This window comes from Lissotriton helveticus, chromosome 1_1 (assembly GCF_964261635.1).
Source record: "Lissotriton helveticus chromosome 1_1, aLisHel1.1, whole genome shotgun sequence".
In the NCBI taxonomy this organism is placed as follows: Eukaryota; Metazoa; Chordata; class Amphibia; order Caudata; family Salamandridae; genus Lissotriton; species Lissotriton helveticus.
Window position 1 is genome coordinate 495,916,079 of NC_136057.1, and position 24,138 is coordinate 495,940,216.

Here is a 24,138-nt window from a genome sequence, read left to right on the forward strand (position 1 = left end):
GCCGCGGACGGGCGCAGACGGGCTTAACTCTGGCGCAACTCCGGCGCGTCTACGGCGCGCCCTCTGCGCTCGTCCGCTGCGCTGACGCATGAGGGACGTTTAAATAGGCTGGTGACGAGGGAGGTGGGAGGAGTCAGCAGGGTGGGATGGGAGGGGTTAAAAATTGAGTGAATGGCGTCCAGCGCCAGTAGTCAGCTGGGACAAGGAAGCTGCTCTCAATCAGCAGAGAAGAAGGTATTAAAAAAACGACCTATAAATGCACACACCTTCTTTAAGCTCCACGCTCTCATCTACAAATATATTATTGCTGAAAGTATGTTGATAACCTTTCGTAAAGACCCCTTTCAATTTTGAAACCCTGACATGGTCCCCTTTTTTAAAAACAGGCTTCTTTACTCTGACGCTGAAATAACTGCCATATTCCGTCATCCATACCGATAGAGGATTGCCAACCGTTACCTTCACTGGGGCCATTTTGATAGTTCTATGATAGCTGTCATTATAAACAGCTAAAAAATCCTGTAGAGCGGGTACGTATCGGTAGGTGTTGTATGCCGAGAAATATCTCCACATCTTAGATTTTATGGTTATGTTAAAGCAATCTATAACCGCTGCTTTTACCTCTGTGTACGTTACAAAATGTTGTACCCCATACTGTTTTAATAATTTCTGAAATGTTTTATTTAAAATTTCTTTTCAGGCGTCTGTTTCTTGTTAATGCAGGGTTCGCCCTTTCCTGAAGATTACTTTAAAGGGCTTGGTGACGCTTGTTCCACTTTTATCATTTAGCGCTTCTGCAATGGCGTATTTAGACAGTACATCTAAAACTGTTAAGATGTAGCGGGCTCCATTATTATGCTTTGTTAGATCTTGAAGTCTTATTGTGTCAGCCTGCCATTGATAATCTAGTTGCTCATTAACAATAGTGGGTCTCCTCTTAAAGTGTCTCCTTGCTGGCTTGTGGAGTGAATACGCCTCTTCCCCCGATAGCCATGCCTTCACCTGGGTTCTGCTTATCGGCTCATTTTCAACTTTAGCCCCTCTAAACAACGCTTCGCTGCTTCCCGACATGTTAACACTTGTGACCACAAAATGAAAGACAATTGTTTTGTGTATTGACATTTTATTATCAGTAAATAGGATAGCAAAATATCATCAATCCTTAGTTTACAAGTTTACACTGTAGGTGATACTAGCATTAAAAACTAGTATACAGGCTATTCAGGATGCATACATATTAGCGATTACGCTACATATAGAATTGGGGCGTTTTTCTCAAGTGTCTGCGTAAAGTCACATATGTTGATATTTTTAAAGATATATAGTCAATAGCACTGTATAGGTTAGCCCTATCACCCCTCCAATAACTCTGTATACTGGCAGCTGTCAATACTTCATACAGTTCTCTCTCACACATCAGGAAGCCTTTGTTTCTAAAATAAACCTCAGTTAGAAGTTCAAAGGCTAAATTTAAGCTGTACATCCGGGGTAGTATTAAGCCTTGGATATAGTATATGTACGTGTTTCAGAATGCATCCTTTACCACCATCCACATACTACCACCGCATCCACATAAGCATCTAGGACTGCCATGCCAGGAGGCCTCTAGCAAACAGACCATTTTTGAAAAGCACAACGTCGTTGATTGTAATTCAACTATTCTTTCTTTAAGCAAATCATATAACATTTTAGCGATACACAGGTATTCCGGCAATGGCTCAGAATTATCTGGGATGCCCATCTCCTGCTCCATATCCTAAAAATAAGTATTAAACAGTCAAACAGTAGCTTATAACAACAGTGTTTTTTGGCATTCCTTAACATACATATATTAATGCTACGGCTCTTTGTAATAACACGCTAATATGAGATATTTATTTATTTTAATTTAAAACATTTTTCAAGGGTCCATACACCCCTCCTGTTTTCTACTTTTATAATAAACATCAACAACATGCTTTTCTATAGATCGTTCTGCCCTCTTTCTAATAGCTGGCTGGCACTTGACCCGCATGTTTGAAAGTTTTGCTTGAATGTGATATGCGTTTTGGATTTCTCTGAGTGCATGTGACAAGACCCGAACCATAGCGGGTCTGGCATCTTTTCCACCCGATAGCTGGTACACCGACTTTAACAGTTTCTATATTACTTGCGGGGTCTATCAAATGACATATATAGGGGGTAGTTTCAGCCGTGTACGATGGAAATAGGCAGTCAAGAGCCGTCTGTTGTGGATCCTTCGTTTTATGACCATAACATCGAGAATAAAAGTCTTGCTTGAGACAGGCGTACACAACACTGGCTGCAAAACCCTTAACATGCTCTCTATCAACGCAGGTTACACATAGGGTCTCCTTTTCAAGATCTACGGAATCCAAAGCTTTTTTATAGTCCTTACACAGTTCATTGCTTTGGCTTGTGGAACTTTCAATCTGTTTTGAACAGCACAAACAGTTCATAATAAAGGTCTTAGCAGCCTTAGGAGTCTCCTCAACCTCATCGCATTTTTCTGCTGCTTTCTGCAGTTCAAAAAAGAAAGAAAAGGGGTATTAGTTAACAAAAACATGCATCACATATACTTAAAGTGTCTACATTAAGATAATACTAACCTCCACATCTGCAGGGGCCTTAGCGGTTGCTCTAAAATCTTGCTAGATATCAAAGTTCATCGCCTCATGACCATCACTGTTTACAGCAGCTTGCTGGTCGTCGGCAACCTCTGACCCTGCTTCCTGCCCCAGAGATCTCATATCTTCATACACCTGGTGTTGGGGTGGGATTATAGTTTCTTCCGAATCTTCCATGTCTGTGAACCTATTTTCAACCCCTACTTCTTTACTTGAGGTTTCGCTGCCGCTTGTTGACCCCTTAATAGGTGATATCAGCTGCAGTCAATCCTCAAGGCTGAGCGAGGCCATCTGCCGACACAGGTCCTCATGATTTATTTATTTATTTATTTATTTTTGCTGGTGAACAGATTTTAATTTGTGTCGACAATTCAGTCCTGACGTGGTTCAGTCTTTGTAACCTTTTTCGAAGGGAATCCGACATTTCTCATAGGCAAATGACAACTAACAGTCCCAAATTGCTCAATTTGTATTGTTGGCCCCGTTTTGGACCTCCATAATGGATGTGATTTGTTTTGGGTGAAATATATTTATTAACATTTCTGCATTAAAATCATGTTACATCATATTATGCATAGTTTAGCGACAGTAATGCTGTGATTCAGACATAGGACATACAGCCTGCACTCGGCGGGGATACCGGTAGTTGCATTCCACTTGTCTCCTTTGTTACGTGATGACGGAGGGAGCTGGGGAGAATAAACTGGGGGTGTATTGAGGGGGGGAGTCAGGGAGTGGGCATCGTGGAGGTCGTCTGGGTCATGTCAGCTACAGTCTGTAGGTGTGTCATAGCATTGTTTAAGGGCTATCAATTGGACGACGTCGCCAGGTGCAGTATACAGTGCAATGTGTAGTGGAATACTCATACATCACATGATGGTCGGTGTAGTGGGGGCTGTGTCATGCGTGCTTTGCTGTGAGGTTCATGCTGCCAAGTCTGTGGAGTCGTGTTGAGAGGTTTTTTGATCTGTTCCCGTGTGCGATTGCTTAAACTGGTGGGATAGCTTGGTCCCCTCCAATGATTTGAAATGTTTTCGTAGACCCTTTGTTTCCTCCTCCCTCAGGGTCTCCTCCTCTGCCTTCGCCCATTTCTGTACCGCTCCCACCCATGCATCTATCGGGGGGCCTAATGCGGCTCGCCAGTTTATAGCGATACTTCTTTTGGCTAGGAACGTAGCTAGTGACGCGAAGCGGACTTGCACTTCGTGTGTTTTTGGTCTTCTGAATATTCCTAGAGCGACTGCTTCCCACGTGTGTAGATCTGTAAGTCCTGTGAGTATTTAAGTGTGTCAAGGACTATAGACCAGTACGGTTGTAAAGTGGGGCAGCTCCAAAACATGTGCTGGAAGTGCGCATCTGGTGAGCGACATCTGGGGCAGAGAAAGTGTTTGTCTGGGTAGAACCGCTGGAGGAGCGCCGGTGTTTGATACGCTCTATAAACGTGCATTTCTGGACACTTTCCTGGGGAATTCCATTGCTCTTACCCACTCCCTGTCATGTAATTGTCGCCCAAATTCGTCTTCCCAGTTGGCTCGGAGAGCAGACAGTGGTCTGTTAGCAAGGTCCTTATGGACGTATACAGTCATGTAACTAGGTGTCGGCCTATACTCATATATAGGATGGTGTGGATGACCGGGTGTGTTGTTGGCTCGCCAGCAGAAAGGTCAGAGTGTGGGCGGTAATTTTCTGTGAACTGTCGGTGGGTTAAAAACTGTCCTGGGGGGAGATCATATTCCTCCAGGAGCTGTTCATAGGTACGGAGCTGCCCATCTGTGAATAGCGCTTCAGCCTCAGTTACCTCTCGTTCCGTCCACATACGGAGCATGGTAGTTGTGAAGTATGTCTCCCATTTGGGCCAGCCGATCAGCGGCAGCCGAGGGGAGTAGTGTGGGGACCCTGCCGACATGCGGTGAACCCTCTGCATACACCAACGGGCCACTGACACTTGCAGCTGATACTTCCACCGTGGTTTGGTACCCAGCAGCAGCAGACGGCAGAGTTCTGGGGTAGGCACCGGGCCTTGCATCGTATATTTTTCACTGATATGCCTACCCGTCATCCAGTACAACAGCCATTGGAGCTGTGCCGCCAGGAAATACGATTAGAAGGCAGGGATACCGAAACCCCCTTGCGTGGTGGGCAATTGCAGTTTAGTGAGAGCTATCCGGTGTCTGTTTGCTCACCAGATAAGTGAGCGGAGAAGCGAGTCTAGGTCCTAAAAAAAGGCCTTGGTGGAATTACTAGCAAATTCGTGAAGTAGTACAACAGCCGGGGAACAATTATCATCTTGGCTATGGCTACCCGGCCTATCGGGGCCAACATAAGGCCCTTCCAAAATCCCACCGATGATCTGATGCCGGCCAACACTTCGTGATGATTGCCCTCATAAATGTCAGTGGGGGAGTGGTACAGGTGGACACCGACACAGGTCCTCATGATAACCTGTAACTTCGGGGCTCTCCTCTTTAGGGACCTCTGGCAGCATCTGCTCATCCATTACCAGGGGGCTGAAGCGACGAAAATATTTGTCAATAGTGTTCAGCCTGTGATCAGGGGTATCCTTCCCTGTGAGATAGTTGTATCGCTTCATGATGCCAGGGTTCTCTCTTGCTACTTGTTTAACACTATGCGTTAATTGCCTCTCTTATGTGCAATGTAGGCTCAGAAAAGGGGTGTATCCTACTACATCAGCCACCTTGACTTGGCATTTATTTATTTATTTATTTTCATAACTAATGTCACTTTACATCAGAGACTTATTAAAAATAGGTGGTAAAATGTCTGCATCCGCAAACTCGCCGCTGAGCTTTCCGCCTCTTGTGGGGACATTAGGATTCCCACCCTTGGCTGGCTGTGGCTAGGCCCTGCACCATGGTCTACCACTTAAGAACTCCATATGCATTAGACACGCCTCCTAGGAGGCTGGTCTACCTACAAAAAGACCCCAACACCACATTACGGCTCCCATTCCACAGTCGCACGATGCCACTGCTGAAGCATCACCAGCCTACAGCCGCAACTATCCGCTGAACATGCCCAGACATGTCCCTGATTGCCCAGTCAACATGGCGCACACAGGTAAGTCTCAGCTTACGCTTTCCATAATCCTAAACACCCATAGCAGGCCCTACTGAGGTGGCTTGCACCTAGCTCTAGGCACCCCTGAACCCCACTCTACACCTATGACACACCTACACTGCCATTATTCCCTGGGTGGAGGGCACACACACACACTACACCTACCCCACTTCCGGGGTGGGACTTCCAGGGCAGGACTTCAGGGGTGTGACTTTCGGGGCAGAACTTCCAGGGCGACACTTCCGGGCGGGATTTCCAGGCTCTTATGTCACTTCCAGGGTGGGGAAGAGGAGGGGCGTGGCACCTGTCAAAAAATGAATGGTGATGAAAGGTATCACTCTATACTACTTGCTTACATTTGAAAACTGTGTTTAAACGCCATTGTCCCAGACAAAGTTCCAGGCACTCTTTAATGGCCTTCAGTGATGTTATTGCTGCCACTGAGCTCAATACAAGGGCCAACATTTTTGGGGGCAAAGACATGACATCCATTTTGTAAAAGAAAAATTTGTCCTATTCTGTGGGACCATAGTCCATATAACATAAAGCTCAGTAACTCATAAGAACCCAGTCATACATTTTCCTGTGTAATCTTTATAGCACTTATGGGCAGTTACCCCCATTCTTTATTTTTATAACAAATGATTGCTTGGATATCTTTTGTTTTATAAATCATGTAAAACAGCTCTATTGTTTTGTTTTATTGTCATGATGGATATGTTTATAATGAAAATAGTTTAGCGTGATGTTGCACCAAAAGGCTAATGCAACCAACATCTGTAGTCAGCACAAAACTGTTTATGACGTAGTGAAAAGGTTACATTTACCATTAACTAAGCCATTGATAAGTACTGGCTTCTTTAAACACACCAAGTCTGAGTAAATAATCTGTAAAAGTGAGCCGAGACAAATATGGAATTGGCGTGTCTCTGTAGTACCAGGATTTTGAGTTGCATTTCCTGGGTAAGGCTAAAACAGCATTTCCAGTTTACTAAGACCTGTTTCAAGAATACAAGCTACTTTGTCATAAAATGTACTTAGGCTTAGGAGAGGACTAGAGAAATCACCTTTAAGACCCTATAGTAGTCATCAAGAGTCAAATTTGTAGGCAAACATGAGTTTTGGTACCATTTACCGAAACATAATCTATAGAAAACAAATTCATCTCTGCCTGCCCAATGGGTGGTTCTGCTAGACTACCTCCCCTAGTATGCTCTTCTGAAAGGTGTAAAAGAATCTTATAAAAGAACAATAGATCTTTAGAGGGGCGAATTAGAGAGACATCCACTCCAAGCTATCTAGCATATGAAGGGAGGTGAAGACACAAATGGTCACAAGAATTTTCAGTAATCTTGATCATTAGGATGTATACTCTATGCAGGGCTCTGGTGTTTGCACACCTTGAAAGAAGTGTTCTCTATAGCCAGCCTTGTTTCTGTCTCCCATAAGGTCTCAGAACTGGAATAAGTGTATCTTGGTGGAAAAAAAAGGGAGAATCTCAGTTTATAAGTGAGCCGCTGGGCATGAGGACTGGGCAAGCTCCAGACAATGGATAATAATAATAATAATAACTTTAGTGCATGATTTAAAAAAACCTTTGCAAGTTACAAAAGATTAAAAAGTTATTGCACATTAAAAAGAAGATAAAAACCCCAGTTCGTTATAAAAGGACCTCGGTATCGCCCATATTTTCGGAGTGCATGATCATAGCTGCCCTTTCGCGGACACATTAGATGTAACCCTTTGAGGCAATGTAGTAATGTTCCAAATTTCAAAAAAGACCCCCATTCTTGGTAAAAGGCCCCCAAGCCCCCAATTTTTGCAGACTGCACAATCGTCATTGCACTTCCGCCGACACATTAGTTTTGACCCTTTTGGCTCGTTGAAAATGGTGACCCGAATTTGAAGATCGAGTCCCGGAGTGTGCTGACCTGTGCACTGAGCCCCTCTTGTCCTACAAGGAGGTACTGCCGTTTTTTTTTGTTGTTTTTTTTTCTGCTGGGGGTTGCTACTAATGAGTCGCCTCCCCTAGTTTTATTGCAGCATGATCCATAAACCTTACTAGAGCACAGTTTAGGCTAGTGTTCCGTGGATCAAAGCAGGCTAATACTGCGGCTCTGCATGATCTGACCTCGTTGGTAATCCAGCCTCTTTATAAAATAGTCCTTCTTTCCTTCAACAGACTTGGACACAGGCAAAGAATATGTGTAATGTCTTCCCTTTGGTTTCCACAGAGCCGACAGAATTGCTGGACCTGTTCTCTTTTCGATTTAGGAAGATGGCTGGACAAGTTAATCACTTCCATTCTTAGTTTTAGAAAGCAAAGTTTGGTGCGTGTGGTGAATTGCAGAGTTAGATACCCCTGAGGCTTCAGCTGGTCGTACGATCTTAGAGTCATCCACCCATGACTTCTTCTTGCGAGACTTGCCTTGTCTTTTAATAAGAAGAGTTTTTTTGCACTTGTTTTTGCTAGCCTTTTAAATTCGTTTTGGCTAACTCGTAAATCCCAAACTTCATTCAGGCTTAATGTTTTAAGTCCTCTTGCCCAGTAATCATACCCTGCCCGCCATCGTTTCGTATGCAGATTTGACCATGGGTGTCGCGCTAAGCTGACTTCTTTTGACGACCTCAGTTTGTGGCAGCACATTAGGAAACTCATTAATCTGGCCAATGATTGGTTGCAGATGCCCAGTTCCAGCCTGGTTTGGGCAGGTGATGTGTGAGATGTTAGCTGGAACACTGTTCTGAAGATTTTCGCTATGATTTTGTCCAATTGGCCGCTATCAAGACCTTTTAGCACCTCGCTTCCGTATGTTAGTGTGGGAATAACTCTTGCCTGTGCTACCTGCAGTGTTGGGGCGAATGTTGGGCCAAAAAGCTTCTTGTGAATAGAACTAAGTGCAAATGATAGTGCCACTCCCTTCTTTTTTTGCTCTTCTAGGTGGGTTTTGAATCTGTTGTTGTTATCGAAGCGAACTCCTAAATACTTTTGGCACTTGGATTCTATGATGCTTTTGGAATTTAGACCCATGCCAGCTTCTTGGGCCTTCCTGGACGGACCACTAGAATTTTCGTTTTCTTATTATTTATCTGCAGTTCGTTCTTTATTGAGTATTCAGACGTGGCGTCCATAAGTCTTTGTAGGCCAATCTTTGTGTTGCTTAGGAGAACTACGTCGTCGGCGTATTGGAGGTTTGACAGATGGAGGCTGGCTAGTTTAGGAGGGTGGGAGTTTATCTTATTTAAGGCTTCTGGGAAATCTGATAAGAATAAATCAAAAAGTGTGGGGGCCAAGACACACCCTTGTTTTGGTCCTTTGGTTGTTGCGATAGGTCGTAAAAGTCGGGAGCCGTCCCCAACCTTAATCGTGACCCACGTGTCCCGGTGCAGAAGCTGTATGGCTCTCAGAAGGTCATTTGGGATATTCAGTCTGGACAGCTTCTGCCAGAGCATGGCCCTGTTGACGTTGTCAAATGCAGCTTTGTAATCTATGAATCCCATGTAGAACAAACTAGAGCTAGTTACCGCCTGATCTATCAAGCAGGAGAGAGTCATGAGATTAACTGAGGTAGCTGTATCGCTTGTAAAGCCGGTTTGATTCGGAGGAATCACTGAATGATCGTCAGCCCATGCCCGGAGTGAGTTCAGCAGAATCCCGGCGAAATACTTTGCTTCATTATCGATGAGGGCAAGCAATCGGTAGTTCCCTGGAGATTTCTTATCCCTTCCTTTAAATATTGGCATGAGTATTGAACCTTGCCAAGAGGGCGGAATGACATTCTCTTGTAAGATGGAAGTAAAAAGTGGCGATTGTTTAGAAGCCCAGAAGGCCGAATCCTCCTTGAACAAAGCTGGGGGGATGCCTCCGGGACCCGGAGCTCCCTCTTTCTGGCCCTTTTTGATCTGTTTTTCAATTAGGTCCACCGGGACAATGCTTTGAATGATGTTGTTTAGATGATTTGAGCTTGCTGATTGCTTTTCGGGTAATCTGCTTTATGGGAAGGGTCTTCCGTAGATATCATTTTTGTTATTCGCTCTGGAGGCATGTTTGTTATTTTTGGAGCTTTGCTGCCCTCTGTTCCAGAGTACGTATCAACTGACTCTTCTTGTTGATCATTGAAGTGGATATGCAAGAAAGAGTACCACTCAGTTTCCAGAATGTTTGATGAAGCGGCTTTCGGGGCTTCCCTCCAAGACTGTTGATAGTGCGCCACAACCTCACAGAGTTATTTGACTTTATGTCATGTTGTAATTTAGCCCAGAAAGAATTCCAGTGAGCCCTGCGATGTTCTCTTTTTACAAACTTCAGGTGTTTACGGGCTTCTCTCAGTTTTATTATTGTTGGTTGGTCCATTGGCTTTGTTTTTAGTTCCCGCCATAGCTGGTTCATGTTTTTCTTTGCTGATCGTATCGCCAGGTTCCCAGAGAATGACTGATTCATCCCATTTGGTTTTACGTGCGTTATTGGTTTTGCGTATCTGTCTGTCAGATTCGTTGTGAATGACGTCCAATTAACCATAAGATCGTTGGTTGTCCTACTAGTACTCTCAAAAATGTTTTTTTCCTCCATAGTTACCTGCTGTAGATTGTTAACTGAGCACCTAATTCGTTTCAAGTTGATCGTGTAGCTTTCGAAATCTTGAGCCCTTGCCTCAGTGTGTTGCGCTAGACTAGTGCTAAGCGATATTTCTTGAGGGCTGTGATCGCTTTCTATTCTGTTACCGAATCCAAAACCCAGTATTTGGTGCAGGAGAGGGAGGCTGACAAAGGTGTAGTCAATTAAAGATGCACCATTTTTCGATAAGTATGAAAGGCCAGGTGGTTTGTCAGGAACAAAACGGCCATTGAGGGCTCTAAGGCCAAAATGTTCCAGATTTCTTTGTAAAGAGCATCCTAACCGGTCTTCCTTGGAGCTTGGGTCCTGCCATCTAGAAAGATCTCCCAATAGAGTTTTCTAAAATTATTTTTCAGAGAAGACAGGTCCTCCTGCAAAAGAAGGAAGTAAGTGAACAATTTTATGGTAGGCTGATGATCCTTCAATAATCATTAGTCAGTGACTACTATACGGCAGGCACCCAACAGAGGCTTCAGATCATAGGTGGGCATGGAGAAGAGCAGAAACAGGAGATCCTGATGATTGTGTCTTACTGAGGTAAGGTCTGAGGCCTAGATTCTGCTATCCTCGTGTCTCTAAGCATTGGAAGTGCTTGTATACGCTCAAAGAAGGGCATTTTTGGCAAAGAACCAGCAAACCAGACTGAGGCCTATGCTGCAGTCCTGGCTGAAGAGAACAGTTAATTCTTTCTCCCATGTCTAGCCATGTACTGGTACCTGGAAAGCAGTTTCTTGCCGTTGAGGAACTTTAAGAAGAACAAGAGTGTTCAGATGTTCAGAAAGAAAGTATTTAAATGTACTTGTCTGTAAAGTAGCTTACCCTCACCCTGTTCTCACAACCGGTGTGAGTCAGCACACTTTGTTGGTAACTGCTTTTTGTTCAACGGTATTTCCTGATGGACACCTTGGATAATGTACATAGACTAACTTTAATTTTTATACCATTGGTCCTATGGTATTTTTTGTCATTTTCTGTTTTTAATAAATTGGACTGGAAATGTGGTTCTTTTATTTATTGACTTTAGTATTATTTTGGTGCTGCTTAAACACTTCACCTCATTTCTCTGGGGAGCCACAGGCTATCCCCATGTTTTTCCATTGAACTGAAATTGGACTGCTAACATTATGGGATTTCAAAATGAGTCCTCCCTGGAACTTTTAATACAGAATCTAACAGAGTAGATCATAGAAATATCCCAAACTGTGAAATAAATTGGACTGTGAGGTAACCATCTAAGATAGTACGCAAATGGTTGTGACAATTTGCTGCAATCTTTGATGGGGGCATTTTTCTTAGAATCAGAATGAATTTGGCCTTCAGGACATTTAATTTTTTTCCATGTCTCATTTGTGAAAATTGCCATCTTTTTCATGGTGTATGTCCAGATTTTAGTTTTGACTGTTGTTTCTGGCTGTTAAACTCTGTTCACTGTACCCCTGTTAACCAGTGTTAAAGGTCCATGCTCCCAATTTCAACATGATTAGATTGGCATAACCCTAATTGGTATATTTAACTTAACTAGAAGCAGTTGCAGCTCGAGCAGGTAAGAGCGGTGGTGCTGGGTGGGTGGGGGGACGATAAAGAGGGAAAATTAATGAAATAATTAATTTTCCCTTGTCACCGTCCGTCGAAATCAGCGTGTGCATTAAGTTATCATTTCTTGATTATTTCTCAGGCTGCACTGTGTCCAACTCTGGCGATTTCAGAGCGCGTGCATTTAGTTTTTCATATCGTAATTACCTCAAAGCTGCACTGTGACTAGTTTGCCATTGTAAAAGCATTTTAAAAGCGCGTGCATTCCGTTTTTCACTCTCGCTCATTTCAACCCGACCTGCGCATTGTTTGTAAGATCCCCCGGCGCCCTGCTCTGCCCTCCCCTCCATTTTGAGCTTGTTGTTGTTGTGCCCCGTCCCTTGAGCCCGCCACGCCTCCCAGCTGAGCCGCCCTCCCACTAGCGTTAAAGCGCGTCCTCTGACCACGCAGCGCTGTGATTCACCCCTGGCTTCTGGCTCGAGTGATCGCTCCCCTGCCTGCGCTCCCTGTACAACTTGGTATCGTTATTTCCAAACTGCTCTGCTAATAAGCTTTGCGTCCTTAGAGCGTGTGCATTAAGTTATCATTTCTTGATTATTTCTCAGGCTGCACTGTGTCCAACTCTGGCGATTTCAGAGCGCGTGCATTTAGTTTTTCATATCGTAATTACCTCAAAGCTGCACTGTGACTAGTTTGCCATTGTAAAAGCATTTTAAAAGCGCGTGCATTCCGTTTTTCACTCTCGCTCATTTCAACCCGACCTGCGCATTGTTTGTAAGATCCCCCGGCGCCCTGCTCTGCCCTCCCCTCCATTTTGAGCTTGTTGTTGTTGTGCCCCGTCCCTTGAGCCCGCCACGCCTCCCAGCTGAGCCGCCCTCCCACTAGCGTTAAAGCGCGTCCTCTGACCACGCAGCGCTGTGATTCACCCCTGGCTTCTGGCTCGAGTGATCGCTCCCCTGCCTGCGCTCCCTGTACAACTTGGTATCGTTATTTCCAAACTGCTCTGCTAATAAGCTTTGCGTCCTTAGAGCGTGTGCATTAAGTTATCATTTCTTGATTATTTCTCAGGCTGCACTGTGTCCAACTCTGGCGATTTCAGAGCGCGTGCATTTAGTTTTTCATATCGTAATTACCTCAAAGCTGCACTGTGACTAGTTTGCCATTGTAAAAGCATTTTAAAAGCGCGTGCATTCCGTTTTTCACTCTCGCTCATTTCAACCCGACCTGCGCATTGTTTGTAAGATCCCCCGGCGCCCTGCTCTGCCCTCCCCTCCATTTTGAGCTTGTTGTTGTTGTGCCCCGTCCCTTGAGCCCGCCACGCCTCCCAGCTGAGCCGCCCTCGCCCCTCCCCCTCCACTATCCATATATGACAGTAGTTCCCGCGCGCAGCGTTCACGCGCAGCGACCGCGCCCAATCCGCGCCGAAGGTGCGCCAAAGGTAAGCCCGTCTGCGCCCGTCCGCGCCTGGACCGCGCCCAGCGCCAGACCCCCTGCCCCTCGCGCTGCCCAGCCCCCCCGCGTTACCTACGATGCCGCCACCCTCCTAGCCCTTAACCCCGGTCGCTCACCCAACTGCGTCCAAGCCGCTCCTGGACGCACCCATGGACCGTTCTCCTGCTTCTCCTGCAAATTTAGCGGCACCGACAACATCTCCGCTACGACCACAACACAGATTCCCGAACCCAACCACCTAGAATGCATCCTTCTCAACACCCGCTCGGTCCACAGGCACGCCATTGACCTTTGGAATCTACTAGACACCATCTCTCCTGACGTCGCCTTCCTAACGGAAACATGGATGAACGTTTCCTCCGCCCCTGACATCGCCATCGCTATCCCTGATGACTATAAGATCACACGCAAGGACCGCACCGACCATACAGGAGGTGGAATCGCTATCGTCCATAAGAAATCAATCCGAATCTCAACCAGCTCTGACGCCAACCTCGCTAACTCCGAACACCTTCACTTCCAGATCCATATCGACCCCAAGACCACACTCAGAGGCACCCTCCTCTACAGACCACCAGGACCACGCGCAAAATTCAGTGAAGACATCACGGACTTCATCACCCCACACGCGCTCCCCTCCAAAGACTACATCCTTCTGGGAGACCTCAACTTCCACATTGAAAAGATCAACGACCGCAACACCGCCACCCTCTTGGACAACCTCGCCAACCTCGGACTTAAACAACTGGTCACTTCCCCCACCCACATCGCAGGTCACACTCTCGACCCCATCTTCACCTCCAGCAACCATGTCTCCTTCAGCCACACTACGGATCTCCTCTGGACTGACCACAGCTGCGTTCACTTCACCTACAACAAGCCGAAACCCATCATCCACCTCCAACCAACTCTACAAAGAAACTGGAACAAAATCACCACAGAGCAGATCTCCACATCGCTCCTTCAAACCTCCCCAGCCATCTCTTCTAACGCCAACGTAGCCGCCTCCAACCTCACCCTTTGGTTATCCAACACCGCCGACACCTTAGCACCACTGAAAAAACGTCAACACAAACTTGGCATCAAGAAGGCCTCATGGTTCAACGATGACCTCAAGAAGTCCAAGAAACTGTGCCGCTCCCTTGAAAAGGCCTGGAAAAAAGACCCATCCACCAGCAACAAGGACACATTCAAAAGCGCCATCCGTACTCACCACCAACTGATCCGAAAAGCCAAGAAAACAGCATTCAAGGATCGACTTGACAACAACGCCCACAACAGCAAGGAACTTTTCAACATCGTCAAGGAATTTTCCAACCCCTCGGCCAACTCCAACGACATCACCCCCTCTCAAACCCTCTGCGATTCCCTAGCCTCTTTTTTCCACAACAAGATTGCTGACATCCACAACAGCTTTGACAACCAACCCGGAAGCCAACCCACCCTACCATCAGCTGACCATCTTCCCCCCGTTAACACCCTTAACGCCTGGAACCCAATCTCCACTGAGGACACCATCCGCCTGATGAATTCCATCCACTCTGGATCCCCCACAGACCCATGCCCTCACCACATCTTCAACAAAGCAGACTCCGTCATTGCTCCGCACCTCCGAGGCGTCATCAACTGCTCCCTCAACTCCGCTACCTTCCCAGAAGACTGGAAACACGCTGAACTCACCGCCCTTCTGAAAAAACCAACAGCAGACCCCACCGAACTCAAAAACTACCGCCCCATCTCGCTTCTTCCATTCCCGGCCAAAGTCATCGAGAAAGCTGTCAACAACCAGCTCGCCGCCTTCCTCGAAGCCAACAAATCACTCGACCCCTCACAATCTGGCTTCCGAGCCAAACACAGCACTGAGACCGCCCTCATCGCAGCAACAGACGACATTCGAACTCTACTGGACAATGGAGACACAGTCGCCCTCATCCTCCTCGACCTCTCTGCAGCCTTCGACACAGTCTGCCACAGCACCCTTTTACAACGCCTCAGAAACATCGGAATCCAAGGAAAGGCACTGGAATGGATCACCTCGTTCCTCACCGGAAGAACCCAGAGAGTCCGCCTCCCACCATTCAAGTCCGAGGCCTCTGAAATCATCTGCGGCGTACCACAAGGATCCTCACTCAGTCCCACCCTCTTCAACGTATACATGAGCCCCCTCGCGGCCATCGCCCGCCAACACAACCTCAACATCATCTCTTACGCGGATGACACTCAACTGATCCTATCTCTCACCAAGGACCCCAGCACCGCCAAAACTAACCTACACGAAGGAATGAAAGAAGTCGCCGAATGGATGAAACAAAGCCGTCTGAAACTGAACTCAGACAAAACAGAAGTCCTCATCTTAGGTAAATCCCCCTCCGCATGGGACGACTCCTGGTGGCCGGAAGCCCTCGGAAATGCACCCATCCCGACAGACCACGCACGGAACCTTGGCGTCATCCTGGATTCTTCACTCTCAATGAACAGACAAGTCAGCGCCGTATCCTCCTCCTGCTTTAACATTCTTCGCATGCTCAGAAAAACATTTCGCTGGATCCCCTCCGAAACAAGGAAAACAGTCACCCACGCTCTAGTCACGAGCCGACTGGACTACGGAAACACCCTCTACGCAGGTACCACCGCTAAACTCCAGAAGAAACTACAACGAATCCAAAACGCCTCAGCCAGGCTCATATTAGACATCCCACGCAACGAACACATCTCTGGTCACCTTAAAGACCTCCACTGGCTACCCGTCAATAAGAGGATTACTTTCCGACTGCTTACCCACGCACACAAATCACTCTACGACATCGGACCAGATTGCCTCAACTCTCGACTGTCCTTCTACACCCCCTCCCGCCAACTTCGCTCTTCCAGCCAAGCCTTCGCCACTGTACCTCGCATCAACAAGACCACCATGGGAGGCAGATCCTTCTCATACCTGGCTGCCAAAACATGGAACTCACTCCCCGCTTACCTTCGCCTCACCCAGAATCACCTAGCGTTCAGAAAGCAGCTTAAAACGTGGATATTTGACAAATAATCCTCCTCCCCTTCCTAAGCGCCTTGAAACCCTCTGGGTATGTAGTGCGCTATATAAATCTTATGACTTGACTTGACTTGACTTGACTGGCCCACTGCTCTTACAGGCCACAGCTGCCTATAAGTCTATAATACAAAGTATACCCGGGGTCTATATTTTAAATGTCATTAGTAAACTGCAGCAACCATTGCACACCCATTGTAGTGACAGTGCAAACATGACTGCAGGTCTACCATTTGTAGCATGACTGTTGCATTTTTAAACTCTAAATTAAACTCGTAAAAAAAACTATTTGACAGGCCAAAACCTTCCACTTAAATATTAATAAGTCACCCCCAAGCAATGCTCATATTGCAAGGTGCACAGTATTTAAAAATATGTCATGTAAAAGTATAATGTTACACATTTCATTACACTCAAAAAGCCCCAAAAGCTATTCAAACTATTCCAGGGCTGGCTGTTTATTAGGAAAACACTGGGTTACATTATTACATTAAATAATGCAAATTTCTGTTAGGAAACAGCTAGAAATATAATTGAAAGACTGTTTTAAAAGTTATGTAAAATCCAACTTAATGGTAGAATCAGATTTGTAGGAACTATTAAAGAAAATGTACTTTTAGTAAGTTACCTTTTCTATGCCTAAAGTTTCTAGCGACCAGTTTGTATAAGCTCCAACTGCCAATTACCAGCTGAATAGTCCCTTTATGAGGTGTGAATGCGCATCCAGAGCAGGGACAAATGGCCTTGGGTGTGGGGAGGTGCAGTGTCCTCCTGACAAGAAAGCTTCTTGGGCTAGGTGCAGGAACTTGAAAAACTTCAAAGAGGTCTCATCTGTTGTAAGCAAATGTTTGCTGACACCAGGCTTGCTCCTTTCCTTGTCCCCAGTCAGGAAGGCACCAATCCCAGTGGGAGGTGAGCTGGCCCGAGAACTGGTTTAGAGAGACAGTGGAGGAGGGGCGGCACATTTCCATGGCCACACCTCTAGAGTGGGCACAGGATCTCTGCACAGGGTAAGACATGTTCTGCCATCTTGGTTTGAGCTAGAGAGGGGAACTGTTGGATCATTTGCAGTAGGGCACACAGGAAATGGTGCATAAGTGGATATGGTACCCCAGGAACGTTTGCGCCATTGGTTAGGAAGTTGCCATGAGTTCCCCCACCCAAAGGTGGGTACCAGGCATAAATGTGGCATTCACTGTACCCTCCTCACAACACTTTCTGGATATGTGAAAGTACAGAAGAGGACACAACCTGCTGTGACATGAGAAGAGTCAGAAGATTGAACCTGCTCTCCCTTTTGTCCCCAAGACAAAGATGTGACCTTTCATAGGAGTTCAAGCTACAGGCATGCTGGAAGAGGCCTTTTTCTAAAACTTCCCAGCTTACCAGTCCCTTCCCTAGACCCTCCTGGAGTGAGATTCTCCCAAATGTGCTATTCCCAAGCTTGGTTAGTGTTAAAATGTATTCCTCTTATCACTTCCTGAAACCAGGTGCTTAGAACCTTTTTGGCTTTAAGAAGCTCCAGAGGACCAGGGCCAACCTGCCAAGCCAACCCGATGAAGTTGCATTGTCACTGTGCCAAGATTCCGGTTGCTCCCACTTTGAACTATTCCGCAGTAGCAAATTCTTTACAACTGGAGCATGCAGAGATGGAATTTGGCTTCATGGAGCTCTGTTCAGCTACAGCCTGCAGCCTTGACCCTCTACAGAAATCGGAGCTCCAAAAAGTGGCCAAGTCAGAATGTAGAAATCTCCACCGGGCGAAGGCACCAAAAGTATCCAGCTGGTGAGGGACCTTACCTAGAAATTTAAATTTCTCCCAATGAGATCTTTCTCACCGAATGGCGACAGGTTCACTGGGACCTCGTCCAATGGCTATCTGACATTTTGGAGCCCTCTTTGCCCTTAGCCGGCTGCCTTTTCCCTCTGAAGATTTTTCACTTCCATTTCAGAGACTAATGGCCTAAATGATATGTTGGCAGAGAAGATACTCCATTGCAATGATGGTGGTGTTCCCTCCCCACCAACATAGTGATCCACCCACCCAATTTAGATACAGGCGGATCATAGGTTTATTTACAGTGGAGACTATCCCATCACTACAGGGATAAAACCCCCACGAAGGCTCTGCGGAGAATGGGCCATTGGATTCAGACCTCTAATTCCTCTACTTCCTCTATTTCGATCTGACTTGGATGCATGGAATTAAAGATCAGATTTCACTGTCCATCACCACCAGGAAAATCCTAAAGGGCAGTGGAAACTTCTAAATGTTCCCCTCACCATGAGAGAGAATTCCCATGGTGAAGGGTGCATTTTATTTTTCATTTTCAGAAAGAAAATCCCACTTCAGGATTTTCTTTTTTTAAATAAAAAAGAAAACTGTTTGGTGCAGGGTTCTGTCATGTTGATGCACTAAACAACAAAAAGCATTGACAAGAACCACAGTGATGAAAGATCCTGCCAATGCTTTAGAAATTAACACCAGCTTGGCGATAATTGCTTAATTAGGGAGGTGGAATCTCCATCAGGGCGATGGAGTATTTAACTCAGGTGCTCTGGCGTAGAAACGGGCCATCCGCTAAACATAAATCGGTCCCTAAGTCTAAAAGTACAACTTCCAACCTGGTTTAATTACTAGGGGGTTGAGCTCAGATTTATTTAGTGACTTCAGTGGTTCGTTGTGACAAGGATTGAGATTAATACTTGAGGTGAGTATTTACCTCACTTAAGTAATGATTCAATTCCTCACATCCTTTCAGTCCAGCCAGGAAGAGGGCAACAAAAAAAAAGGCTAATATGTGCCTAGTTACTTGTAATTAAGGTTTCTGCAGTTAGCAAACTTGCTACCACAGTCTGGTTGGCACCATGAGCCTCCAAACATTGGGGGTCTGTAGTGCTATTAAGCACCTGCTGCGAGGGAATTCCTATGTCTTGTTGCCTCACACGCGGAGCCGCGTTTGGGGTTTGGAGGCTCATGGTGCCAACCAGACTGTCGTAGCAAGTTCGCTAATTGCAGAAACCTTAATTACAAATAACTAGGCACATATTAGATTTCTTTTTAAATAATCACTTTTCTGTAAATACCAGATTTTCTGTTAAAAAACGTGAGTAAGATGGGGATTTGTGCACCCTGTCCTGAAGAAGGAGCTACGCTCCGAAACATGTTGACGCACACACGAGGTAATGTACATCATATTACATAAAACCTCATAAATCACCCCTTTTAACAGTACCAGCACGGGGTTCCATTAAAGTTTTTTGAGTAACCCCACGTGCCAGGTACTTTTTAACTATCACTTAAGTCACTTCGAACCCCACCACCCACAATACCTCACATGCACCACACATAGTCAAATTATAAAGTGCTCCAGCGTAGTCGTAGGTTAGCAGCACGCCGCATCCCGTAGAGGGGTGCGAAGACCCCAATGATGAAGTATGACACCATGGGTCATTTTGGTGTGTGAGGGGTATTTAAAGAACACTGTGTGCTCCCCACCACTGTAGGGACCACCCACACACCCATCTGTGGATTCTCTGTGTTTATCTAATTCTATTAAGGGAGAACAAATCCACCCCGTCTCTCTCTCCCCTTTTTGTTATTTCTACTATATTTAAGTAGTCATCCTGGTCTAGAAGCTAGGATTCAAGACCAATTCATCAAGTTACAATGCCAGTGTCTTGCCTACTACACCAGCTCTATTGGCTTGTGCTGCGATGTACATTTCCTCATTGTCTTACGTACCCACCCTGTGGCCTATAAGGCTCATGGCAACCTACTTGCCCTCGGAGGCTCTGCACTAAAGCTGACACCCCTTTCAACCTAAAGTTCAGGACTGCACCTGCCCACCCACACTAAATGTTATGAGAACAGGGTCCACATGTTTTGCACAAAGATGGTGATGGAAGAAGCAGAGGTGGCCTCTTTCATAGGTTCTTATTACAGAAGTAGCTGCGTCTCCCCAGGTTTGCATTTATTATAGACGTATACATTTAGTTTCAGACATCAGGGTCCATATAGATCATCTGAGTGGGATTGCCACACTTCTTCAACAGGATACTTGGCGCAGATGTCTGGTAAACATGTAGGCAATAACTCACAGCCAGACCGGTTCACACTCAATTTGCTCCTCCTCCCATCCCTTTCCAACAGGCAGTGCACATGTGCAACTAATTTTGTACTGCCAAGAAGATCACTGTGCAATATAAGAGCTCAAGAACGGTGTACAAGCACCTGAGGATAATGAAAGAAACCCCAGCGGAACTGGACAATTATAGATACAATGTTGAATAGAGTGGCCGTGCACCACAGTAGCACACTGTTAAGGATCACCCAGCTTTGCCATATTATTTTTCCACCTTGTTTGTTGACCAAGTTCATTTGGTCGTTCAAATTAATGAATTACATTTGAAGATATATTACTATCTTTGCTTTAATAATGACTACTCTACTTTGTACATGTGAGGAAATCAGAGCTCTTAGAAATTGGCTTTGTATATGATGTAATGGTAAAGCATAATTCCTTGTGCTCCTAACTCAGTCACTTGAGGTATAATGGACATTTGCCATTAGTGTGCTTTCCACTTTCCTTTGGTTGTGTATTATATTTGATAAAATATTGCCTCTAAACACATGATGCTGTTGTTGCTGCTTTTTATCTAAGTGTGGGCGGCAAAGTCTGCTCCGCCAGCAGAGTTTCCAGAGTTTTTACTACTCCGTGCTCCACTTGGAGCATGGAGTTCACCAAAAACTCCACATGCAGAGGGGGGTTTACCGGCACACTCACCCCTTATTCTCTTTCACTATCTTTAGGTCCAATCAGAGGCCAGAAGCAATGTTGTCAAGCCTGCTTGGCGGTAAACAACATTTACAACGCAACTTTTACATCGCAGAGCCTTTACAACGCAACCATTACAACGCAAACTATTACAACACATTGCTCTGGGGGGCGCTCTAGGATAGGGAATAGGTTAATTTACTATCCAATAACCTTCCCTAGTGTCCACGGGGACTGGAGTTGGAATAGTAAATTAAACTATTCACTATCCAGCACCCCAAAGCACTATGCGTTGTAATGGACTGTGTTGTAATACTTGCGTTGTAAAGGCATGCGATGTAAAAGCATGCGTTGTAATGTCATACATCCCTGCTTGGCTTATAGGGGTTCAAGGAGGGATACGTAGTATCCGCCCAGGCCATGCTGCTCACCTCCCGGAATTCGGGCGCAGGCAGCCTGCCCATATCCACAGCACCCCCTCCAACCAGGAGCCCAGCGATCTCTGTCCCAGTGAAAAAGATAGTGGCTCGCCCACCTTTGCCCGGAGGTGAAGTTGCTCAGCAGGTGAGGCATGCAGGTGAGGTATGCAGGTGGTCATTGGGCAGACAAGCCTTGGTGAGCACCCCTCAAGGGAGACTCAGTCACCCCTGCTCTGCTTGCCATGGTGGTACTTTTGCTGAACTAACGTGTCCAGGTTGAAGTTCCTGCATTTAACGATACACTTGGGGAGGGGGCACGAGGTCAGTTTAATTAAACGAGGAATAGGGCAGGGTCTGGATAAGAGGAGAGGTGTCCAGTAGGGTGTAGGGCAGGGTCTGGACTGTTATACAGACTGTAACAGTCTTTGAATAATGCCCAGGTGCCTCTTCCTATGCCCTGACTAACATGTATCCCTGCAGCGGGACCCACAAACCAGCTGTGCCTTGGAGGTGCCTTCCTGTGTCATGAGGCTTGTCCCCTCCCCCCACTCCTCCTCTTCTGTGCCCTAAGATGTACCCTTCTTCACAATGTGGTATGTCTTGCACTAGTATGCCCCTGGCATGTCCACCGTGCCCGGCTCCGATGCACCCACATGTGCACTCGGACCCAACACCTTGTACTTGTGGTGTTAGACATCCACTCCTCTGAATACATGTACCTCGACACAGACCACTTGTGCCCTCAGACCTGATTTTCTCCCTCTGCCTCCTGCCCTGTGAACCCGCTCCCCTGTGCATGAATGTGCTGTCCCCCCAGACCGCCCATATGTGCCTTGAGAATGACCCCTTCTTCCGTGGGACCTGTCTCTCTGGGCTCCAAGAATTTCTCCTTCGCTTCCTGTGGCGCCCCCTGTTCTCTGAGACCTGCTTCCCTCTGTGTCACGTGAATTACCCATGTGAGCCCAGGTGGTGACTCCAATACCCTGAGAGGTGCCCCTCATGTTCCATTGTGCCCTTGGTCATGTGAAAAATACAGTTATAAGACACCCTTAATTAGTCACAATAAATTTTATTAGAACATTTCCTTAATGTAGGAATATATCACGACAATGTATGCCAAAGTCTTGAAGTCGAAAGGTGAATATAGCATGTCCAAACCACACACAGGTTCTCAAGGACTTTCCACAACAGATGAAAACAGATCTCCTTTATTTGTATATGGCAAATTCCCAGCAATTACGAAGCCAACATGTGTTTCGTCTGTACAATGTCAGTATTCAGACTTTTTCAAGGCAATCTAGACAACCGAGTCTGGGTTCCACGTCACAAAGAGTCTTTTATGTCGGTGGTGTCCAAGTGATAAAAGCAAAATAATCCAAAGAATCACGAAATAGTTGGCCTATCAGCCAATCTATCAAATATGTATTTCAATAACTGGATTCTGATTGTTGTAAAACAAACACCATCACAAGTCGTGGCCCCAACCAGAACACTGTAATATTCAACGTGGTACCCAGGCACACTGTCACATACGCAGTGAACTGAAAGTACATAATATGGAGGGTAGCCAGACCTTGATAAGTCGGTCACCTATACCGTCAGAGTCATCCAAAACCTCACACCATCTGTGAGTCGATCTGCGATGTTATGAATTGTACATGCCCTTGGTCATGTCCTATTTCCAAAGGCCTAGGACGAGTTTTCAGAGCTCAGAGGCCTGCCCCAATGGGTTCCACTTTGTGGTGTGACTCACCCAAAGATGCCCACTGTCAGTGCCTCGATAACTGCCACTGGTGCTAACAGAGTAGATCATAGAAATATCCCAAACTGTGAAATAAATTGGACTGTGAGGTAACCATCTAAGATAGTACGCAAATGGTTGTGACAATTTGCTGCAATCTTTGATGGGGGCATTTTTCTTAGAATCAGAATGAATTTGGCCTTCAGGACATTTAATTTTTTTCCATGTCTCATTTGTGAAAATTGCCATCTTTTTCATGGTGTATGTCCAGATTTTAGTTTTGACTGTTTTTTCTGGCTGTTAAACTCTGTTCACTGTACCCCTGTTAACCAGTGTTAAAGGTCCATGCTCCCAATTTCAACATGATTAGATTGGCATAACCCTAATTGGTATATTTAACTTAACTAGAAGCAGTTGCAGCTCGAGCAGGTAAGAGCGGTGGTGCTGGGTGGGTGGGGGGACGATAAAGAGGGAAAATTAATGAAATAATTAATTTTCCCTTGTCACCGTCCGTCGAAATCCCCCCCCCACCTGGCCCCACTGCTCTTACAGGCCACAGCTGCCTATAAGTCCATAATACAAAGTATAGCCGGGGTCTATATTTTAAATGTCATTAGTAAACTGCAGCAACCATTGCACACCCATTGTAGTGACAGTGCAAACATGACTGCAGGTCTACCATTTGTAGCATGACTGTTGCATTTTTAAACTCTAAATTAAACTTGTAAAAAAAACTATTTGACAGGCCAAAACCTTCCACTTAAATATTAATAAGTCACCCCCAAGCAATGCTCATATTGCAAGGTGCACAGTATTTAAAAATATGTCATGTAAAAGTATAATGTTACACATTTC